Below are 9,179 nucleotides of genomic sequence, written 5' to 3'. Positions count from 1 at the left end.
GTTTGATTTAATATTTTCCTTGAAGTCACTAACGCTTGTATTGTTTTGATCGAAAGAGATACGAGGCAACAAAGTAAGTTGTTTTATTGCTCTATATCTTTTGAAAGCATGCTTAGATTATTTTAAATCCTAGTATCATGTTAGGATGTTTTTATTGCTTTCTAGTATCATGTTTAGGTTGCTTCCTATTTCTTCTATCATGTTAGTATCATGTTAGGGATAAAGCTTTGATCTTTAATGTTTAGTGACATGTTAGGATTTGTTATTAATCTTGTTAGTATCATGCCTAGGATCTTACTATTATTATGCTTTGATGAGAATGAGGTTATTATGATGATGATTTGTTGATATTATGTTGCTTGATATATATTATTGTTATTTCTTGATCACGCCCTCTCTTACAGGATTAAAGGGAATTTGTACTTGTAATCATGCTTAATATGATAATTAATAATCTTGTTTAGGCTAATATGATTTTAATTCAAGTGATTGCCAATAATACCTTTGTTTGTGCATTAATATTCAACCAACATAAATTAAATAGGTTTAGGGTTAATATATTGATTGTATGTTAGTTAGAAAGCGCACATGAATATGAGAAGAATAAAGTAGAGGCCTATTTTTAAGGTAGGTTCAATCTTTTTTAGGTTGGATTTGTACCTTCATCCCCGAATATCCAGTCATGGTTCCATACCAACATGGAGTTAGCGATATCATGGATCATGAAGGGGTGTAACCTTCACCCTGTGAACGGTTTACAAGTTCCTAAAACTTCTTGGCGACTCTTTTACTCTAGCTTCCTTCCCTTTGGACGCCACCATACTTACAGTGGGGCTCAAGTGTGGGATGCTTGAAATATTCCCTATAGTTTTTGGCAACTCCACTGGGGAGAATTTCTATTTTAATTCCTAAAATTTATTTTTGCAGTAATTTAGAATGAGTGGATGAGACTCGAAATGTTCTAACTGTTCATGTGCGTAATTTTGATTGACATTATTGGCAGAAGCGTAAAAATGTCTGCATTGGATAGACCATCCATAATGCGTTAAAAACATAGGGTTTTTACACGTAGGAAATTTGGGAAATATCTTTCAGAACTAGGATTGAAATAACGCTACGAAAAACTGGAAAATTCTAAGAATAGAAAGCTGATGAGGCATGTAGGAACTGGCGCTGAGAAAACAGTGCTCGTCGCAGTGTGATGGCACAATCGCTGTGTGATAGCAATGTCGCGTGGCGACAGGGTCATCGTTTCGCGATTGGCCCTGTTGTCTCGCGCTAAGTTTTTCCATTACCGAGCTAGAAATCTACCTTCTTGCTTCGACCAGTTCTAGTACTGTTTGCTCGATTCTACTTCCTAATTGAGTTTTTCTCACTTTTCTGAACCCATATGTGTTCTACATATGGCCATAACCGTATGGGAATTCACGCTCCATCTATCCAATCAAACGCTCATTGTAACGAAGGGTACATCCGAGTTTGTGAATTCACCAAACCGTGGAACCAAATTTAACTTGCGGGGTCCCATCCATCCGCGCCAACCTTTCCAAAGGTAAGGCTTTCGCACGATGCATCCGGACTCATAACCATGAACCCTCTTTGACGAACCCTTATCCTTGACCTTTAGAGAACTAGAGCCATGGTTGGGTTGCAAAGTCATTGCATCATATTGTGCTTACTTGACTACTTGTGCATCTCTTGTTGTGCATATTCACACTAACCGTTTGTTTGACTTGTGATTTAGTCTAAATAAACTAATTAATGACTAAAGGACTTTGCTTAATTAATTAATTAATTAATATAAATAATTAAAGTCTAAATAAATTGATCGAACCTGACTTAGTACGGCTATAGGTTTTTTTTCCTCTGAGGTAGAACGCTGGAAACAGGCCCTGAACAACGTTTCTGTAACAACGCCGAGGTTTGGCCTGTGGCGCAACAAGCTAGTGTCCGTCGTTATGCGAAAACAATGTCGCGTCGCGACGGTGCTGGTGCATTGCGACAGTTCCATTGTTTGCGCGATGGTCCAGTTTTCCTGCCTGAGTCTTCACGCTGAGTCTAATTAATCAGTTTATTTATGGCAGAAACCATACTTAGTCCTTAATTGATTCTAACCACATAGTCCCATGGTCTTACACAAGTGTCAAATCATGCCACTTTTACTCACTTCTAAAATACACACTTTGTATGCATGTTACACCTTGACCATGTCTAGAGAGTCTTTAGGCGTGTGTTTTTCCGTCAGTTTTTTGGGGGGTAGGTTGGATATTAATCCTCCAAACATAAAAATGTTGTTTGAACCCCATGCTTGAAAGGAAGGACGATTAATCAAGGATAACACCTTCGTTCAAGTTCTACTCTTTGATAAGCCCATCAGACACAGGAACAAGTTCGTACTAATGGAAAATCAACAAGAAGTTAATGAGCTTAAGCAAAACCTTGCTAGTCTAACCGATATGATGAAGACCCTTGCTTTTCAAGTCAATGACCCTGCGAAACAACAACAGATGGAGAGAATGGAGGTAAGCTTGAGCAAGCTCTCTAATGACTATAAGTTCTAGGGGATTAGCTCACAAGGGGTCTCAGTGGACAAGGAACTTCTTCCGCAGAAGTTCAATGCCAATGACATCCCTAAGTTCAGGCTAACTGACAACCACTACTTTCACTTAAGAGCCTTTGAAACTATAATGAACATTAAGGGGATTTATAGGAAGGTTTTCCACACTTTGTTCTCACTATCTCTAGAAACCGTTTGTCAACAATGGTTCTTTTCCCTTGAAAAATAGAAAACCTCTTCTTAGGTTGGCATAGTAAACGCTTTTATAGATAGATACAAATACAACGTCGAAGTCGAAACTGACCATAGAGAACTTGAGATGTTAAAGAAAAAGGAGAATGAAGGTTTTACTTCTTTCTTTAATAAGTGGAAGGAAACTTGCGCTAAAATGGTTGAGGTGCCCACTGAGAAAGAATCAGTAAGGATGTTCATCAAGAATCTCAAGGAAAAATACTCTAAGCATCTTAAATATCAAAGCAATTTGAACACTTTCAACGCCGTCTACGACGTAGGAATTAACATTGAAGACGACCTTGCAAAGCAAAAAGCTGCTAACAACTCCAACAGTGGATGGAAAGGAAAGAAGAATGTCAATTCTTCTTCTTCCAAAACTACCCACTGAAACAATGTTAGCACCTTTAATCTTAATCAGGTCCTAGCTATGAAAATTCAAGGACAAAAGAAGCCATTTAGGAGAAACTTCACACCTATTAGCATGAGTTATGACACCGCATTCTATCACCTTCATGCAAAGGGTCTTATAACTCCTATTAGACCATTTGGGGATCCACCAGTTGCAAAGAGGACAGCTAGTTGGAATCCCAATGCACATTGCAAATACCATCAAGGCAGGGGCCATCTTACTTAAAATTGGTGGAAGCTAAAGGAAGCTATTGAAGATCTCATCGACAATAACAAACTTCCATTACCTCTTGCAAGCAAGAAGCCAAGTATTAATAGTGCTCCACTTTCAGATTCCTTGGCTATTTCTGATGAGGAAAATCATGTCAATCCAATAACCCTCATTAAACAAGTTAAAGAGATTCATGCCATCGAAGAAGAGGAGGAAACCTTTTTCGTTGCCAAGAAGCACACTATAGGTGAGTCACTTGCCAGTAAAGAAGAGGTATGGCACCTAATAAACACGTTCAAAGACGCAATCGATATATGTCGCGAGACCCTCGATCATCTAAAAACGGATCAAAATAAGCGCGATATGGAAAAGATGACAACTACTAAGACTATTGAGAGAAAACCCTTTTCTCTCCAAGTAGTTGAAAATCCCAAAGGGAGCAATAAGCCTTATCTCCAAATTAGGACTTCTTATGCAAATATGTTTCAAAAGCTCTTCGAGAGTGGGAAGATTAAACCTCTCGAGCCAAGACCTTTTGAATCACTAAAAAGGACTGAATGATTCTATTGTCCTTACCATCAATCAGGAGGACATACCATTGAACATTGCTTCAAGTTCAAGGATCTAATCCAAGGACTAATTGATAGCAAGAAGTTGGTTCAAATAAGTCAAGAAAAAGATGCTAGTATTAATGGAGTTTGGGAAAGTGATGATGAGTATGTCTACCTCAAAGATTTGGAAGGAACCCCACTTTCCACAATCTATCCAGTAGATGACATTTGGGATGAAGAAGACTCACCCATAGATGTCCTCACAAGATCAGGGAGAATGCAACCTCCCATTACAACACTACCTATTCCTACTAGCCAACAAATTCCCATACCCATCATAGAAGACAACGATGTTTTCAAACAACTCAAAAAGACTAAGGTCGAGATGAACGTATGGAAACTACTAGCCACATCCCGTGAGCATAGAGTTGCATTAATGGATGCCTTGGCTAAAGTAGGAATAGATTCTGAAACCACTCCTAAGGGGTTGGCTAATTTCCTCACGAGTGATCTTCCAAGTCCTATCAACCTAATCACATTTTCTGACAAGGATCTACCTCTAGAGGGTGATAAACATAATAAGGCCTTAAACCTCACAGTAATCTGCAAGAGAATAAATGTCCCAATGACTTTTGTAGATAATGGGTTAGCAATCAATGTTTGCCCACTACGAATTGCGAGGATATTAGGAATAAGAGATGAAGATTTGTCTCCATCTACATAAGGAATAAGGGCTTATTACAACACTATGAATGTCACGGTAGGAGTCATTGAACATGCTACTACTTTTCAAGTGGTAGATATCAAAGCTTCTTTCAACTTGGTATTGGGACGCCCTTGGCTTCATGACCTTAAGGCCGTCCCTTCATCCCTTCATCAACAAGTGAAGTCCATAGTTGGAGGAATTCCTGTCACAATCGATGCTTTTCCAATGAGAATTAAAGCAATTGATAAGCCTATTATAAATGTGGAACACGATGAAAATGATAAATACTTATGGGGCTTTAACGCAGAAGAGGTCTCTTTTATCGACGAAGATGAAAATACCCCTTTTCACTACGACCTCCATTCAAACATGGTAGTCAATAGTATACTCCGAAAGCAAGGAAACTTTCCTGGAATGACTCTAGGAAAGAAGAAAGGAGTAGCAACGCAAATGGGATTGCCTGGCCTCCCTAAATTATATATTGTTGGACTTGGTTTTGAATCGATTTCAAAACACTATAAGCAAGCCTAGGAAAAGATTAATGCACGGAGGAATGCTCGTACTCAAAAGAAAGCAATCCAATGGACCAATATCTTCTCACTCTAAATGGTCAATTCATAAGTGAAGGTGAGGACTACCCATGTTACGAATTTCCTGAGCCCTTTGTAAAAAATGGGATAAGACAACCTGGGTTTGAAATCTTCTTGGATTGTAATTTCTTGGATGATATCCCAACTCCTATCCATAAGGAGAAAGCACCTCCATGCTTTGACTTTAAGTCATGGGATTACTCTTTGGCTACGAGAAAAATGAGCCTAAGTGTATCGACGATAATTTTGCGCTTATCCAAGCTGCCTCGCAAAGAGAAAACTTTGATCCCACAAAATTCATTACTCCGGCAGAGGGATTAGTTCAAGGATGGAGAAAGACTGTGAAGGTGACTACACCAAGTGGAAGAAAGATCTCCATAACAACGGGACAAGGACCAATGTTCAACGAGTCTGAGTCATCTGAGTCTGAGTCTAAATTCAAGTCTTCTGTAGTCGAGTCCTCTAAACCTTTTGTAGTAGCATCTCCTTCTCTCCCTTCTACTTCAAGTCTACTCCTAGGATAGTTAGTAGTCAAGTCCCAACGGACATTTCCTTATTTAATGTAATGATTTCCGAATTTAATAACATGTCTTCTTCCGCTTACTCCTCGTGTCATTCCCTTACTCAAGATGACGAGCATTGCTTAACTAAAAATGAAAGTGACAAAGAAATAATTAAAGGAATGGAAACACTTGAGAATAAAACACCAGTAATTGAAGATATTGAAACGGTTGATATCTCAAAAGATCTAACCATTAAAAGAGATGTTAAAATTGGTCTAACTCTTAATAAAGAAGAAAGAACCGATTTAATAAATCTACTAATAGAATTCATAGATGTGTTTTCTTAGTCATACGAAGATATGCCAGGAATAAATAGAGAGATAGCTCAACACACAATACCACTAATTCCAGGAATAAATCCTGTAAAACAAAAGTTACGTCGAATGAAACTCGACGTAGATCTTAAAATAAAAGAAGAAATTCAAAAACAAATAACAGCAGGTTTTATAAGGGTATCTAAACACCCCGAATGGGTCGCAAATGTGGTACCAGTCCCTAAGAAAGACGGAAGAGTAAGAATGTGAGTCGACTCCAAAGATCTAAATACGGCAAGTCCAAAGGACGACTTCCCTTTACCACACATCGATATTTTGGTAGGATAATACAGTGAATCACGCACTTCTCTCGTTTATGGATGGGTACGCAGGATACAACCAGATTCTCATGGAAAAAGAAGACATGGAAAAGATTACATTCATAACATCATGGGGCACTTACTGTTACACGGTAATGCCATTCGGGTTGAAAAACGCGGGTGCCACTTACCAAATAGCAGCAACTGCCTTACTCCACGACATGATGCACAAAGAGGTAGAAGTCTATGTGGATGATATGATTATAAAATCAAAATTAGGACACCCAATAGCCTTAAGGAAATTCTTCAAAAGGCTAAGGAAATACAACATGAGGCTAAACCCATCTAAGTGTGCTTTTGGATTCAACTCAGGTAAACTCTTGGGTTATGTCATTAGCTCTAGAGGAATAGAAATAGACCCAACTAATATTAAAGCTATCATGTCAATGCCGCCACCCAAGATCGAGAAACAAATTTGAGGATTCATTGGCCGATTGCAATACATAAGTAGGTTCATATCCAAGCTAACCACGATATGTGGACCAATATTCAAGAAACCTAAAAAGAATGTGCCAGTAATATGGGATGATGAGTGCCAAAAAGCCTTTGAAAAGATCAAAGCATATCTCGCTAATTCTCCTGTATTAGCACCAATGCTTCTAAGAATTCCTCTTCGATTATACCTAACAGTCACTAAAGAGACAATAAGAGCTATGCTTGTGCAAGAACTAGAAGGTAAAGAGAACGCCATCTACTACTTAAGTAAAAAGATGCTCGAGTATGAAGTATGCTACACACCACTTGAGAAATTATGCCTCGCACTATTGTGGGCCACAACCAAGTTAAGACACTACAAGCTCGTTCATACAGTCTATGTGGTATCCCGAATGAATCCACTAAAGTATCTCTTCGAGAAATCCAAACTTAACGGGCGAATATTAAGATGGATAGTCAACTTAGCCCAATTTTTTGTAAGGTTTATGCCTCAAAAGGCTATCAAAGGATCAGTGGTCTCGGACTTCTTAGAAGATTTTCCAATAGAAGATTCGACGCCAATGCATGAAAATGATTTTCCAGACGAAGACTTGATGCTTACGGAAGATGAAACTTGGACATTATACTTCGATGGAGCCTCAAACTAGAAGGGTTGTGGTGTAGGATTGTTATTAGTATCACCTAAGGAAGAACACGTTCCAATCTCCATAAAGCTATACTTCGACGTTACCAACAATGCAGCGGAATATGAAGCATGTGTTGTAGGCCTCGAAACTCCTTTGGCATTAGGAGTAAAAAGAAACTCCGAATATTCGGAGACTCTTCTTTAATCATTAATCAGATTTCCAAAAGATGGAAAGTAAGGAATGAAAGCTTAGCTACTTATCAAACATACTTGGAAACTTTTACTGATCAACTCGAAAAGGTGGAATATTCATATCTACCAAGAGTGGAAAATCAATTTGTTAATGCCTTGACAAGACTAGCCTCAATGGTTAGAATTCCTAAGGAAATTGAGCAAATGCCTCTAACAATAGAGAAAAGGCATAAACTAGCTTATATCCAAGGTATAGAAGATGATGAGGTGGTTCAAGAACAAAAGGAAGAGGAAGAAATTTGGTATACTCACATCCTCAACTATGTCACCAAAGGAGAATATCCACTTCACGCTGACAAGAGAGCAAAGTGAGCTCTATGACTTTTGGCTTCCCAATATATGCCAATAAACGATGAGCTTCATAAAAGGGTACCTAAAGTTAGAGCTCTCCTATGTGTAGGCAGAAAGGAAGCTAAAAAAGCAATGAGAATAATTCACGAAAAAGTATGTGGAACTCATATGAATGGCAAAATGTTAGCCCAAAAAGTAATGCCTCACGAATACTATTGGACTACCATGGGGATTGCCATCAATATGTAAAAAGATGCTCTAAATGCCAAATATGCGCTAAATTACAACATGTTCCTCCATCACTCCTTTACACCTATACATCACATGGCCATTCTCAATATGGGGTATAGACATTATTGGAAAAACCACTTCTCCTAGGACAGGAGGTCATGAATACATCCTATAGGCAATTGATTACTTCACAAAATGGGTTCAAACAGCATCATACGCAAAAATCACCACAAAATATGTAGCACTCTTTATCGAAAGAAATATAATATGTCGGTATGGAGTCCCACATGAAATGATAAGTGACAATGGAACTCACTTTCAAGCGGAATGTGAAGAATTACTTTAAAAGTATGGTATTCAACATCATCATTCTTCCCCATATAGGCCTCAAGCAAATGGTGCAGTAAAAGCAGCCAATAAGAATTTAAATATTATCATCGAGAAAATGACAGAAAATTACAAGGATTGGCCTGACAAACTTCATTTCGCTCTTTGGGGTTATAGCACGTCAATTCACTCATCCACAGGAAATACGTCGTTCTCCTTAGTGTATGGGATGGATGTCGTACAACCTGTAGAGCTAGAAATACCTTCCCTATGCATCGCGTTGGAAAGTAAACTAGATGAATTCGAATGGATCAGAGCAAGATATGAGGAGCCAATTCTACTCGATGAAAAACGACTAGAAGCTCTACATCATACTCAATGCTATCAAACTCGCATGGCTAGACATTTTAATAAGAAGGTCAAGACAATAAACATCAAAGTAGGAGACTTAGTGTTAAAAGCATTAAGGAAAAATGTTGTAGACTCAAGAGACAAATTTAGGCCTAATTGGTCCGAACCATACATTGTCAAAACTATCCTATCAGGAGGTGCCGCAAAACTGAC

Source organism: Chenopodium album, chromosome 16 (genome assembly GCF_948465745.1).
Source record: "Chenopodium album chromosome 16, dcCheAlbu1.1, whole genome shotgun sequence".
Taxonomy (NCBI): domain Eukaryota; kingdom Viridiplantae; phylum Streptophyta; class Magnoliopsida; order Caryophyllales; family Amaranthaceae; genus Chenopodium; species Chenopodium album.
This window is presented reverse-complemented; position numbering follows the sequence as displayed.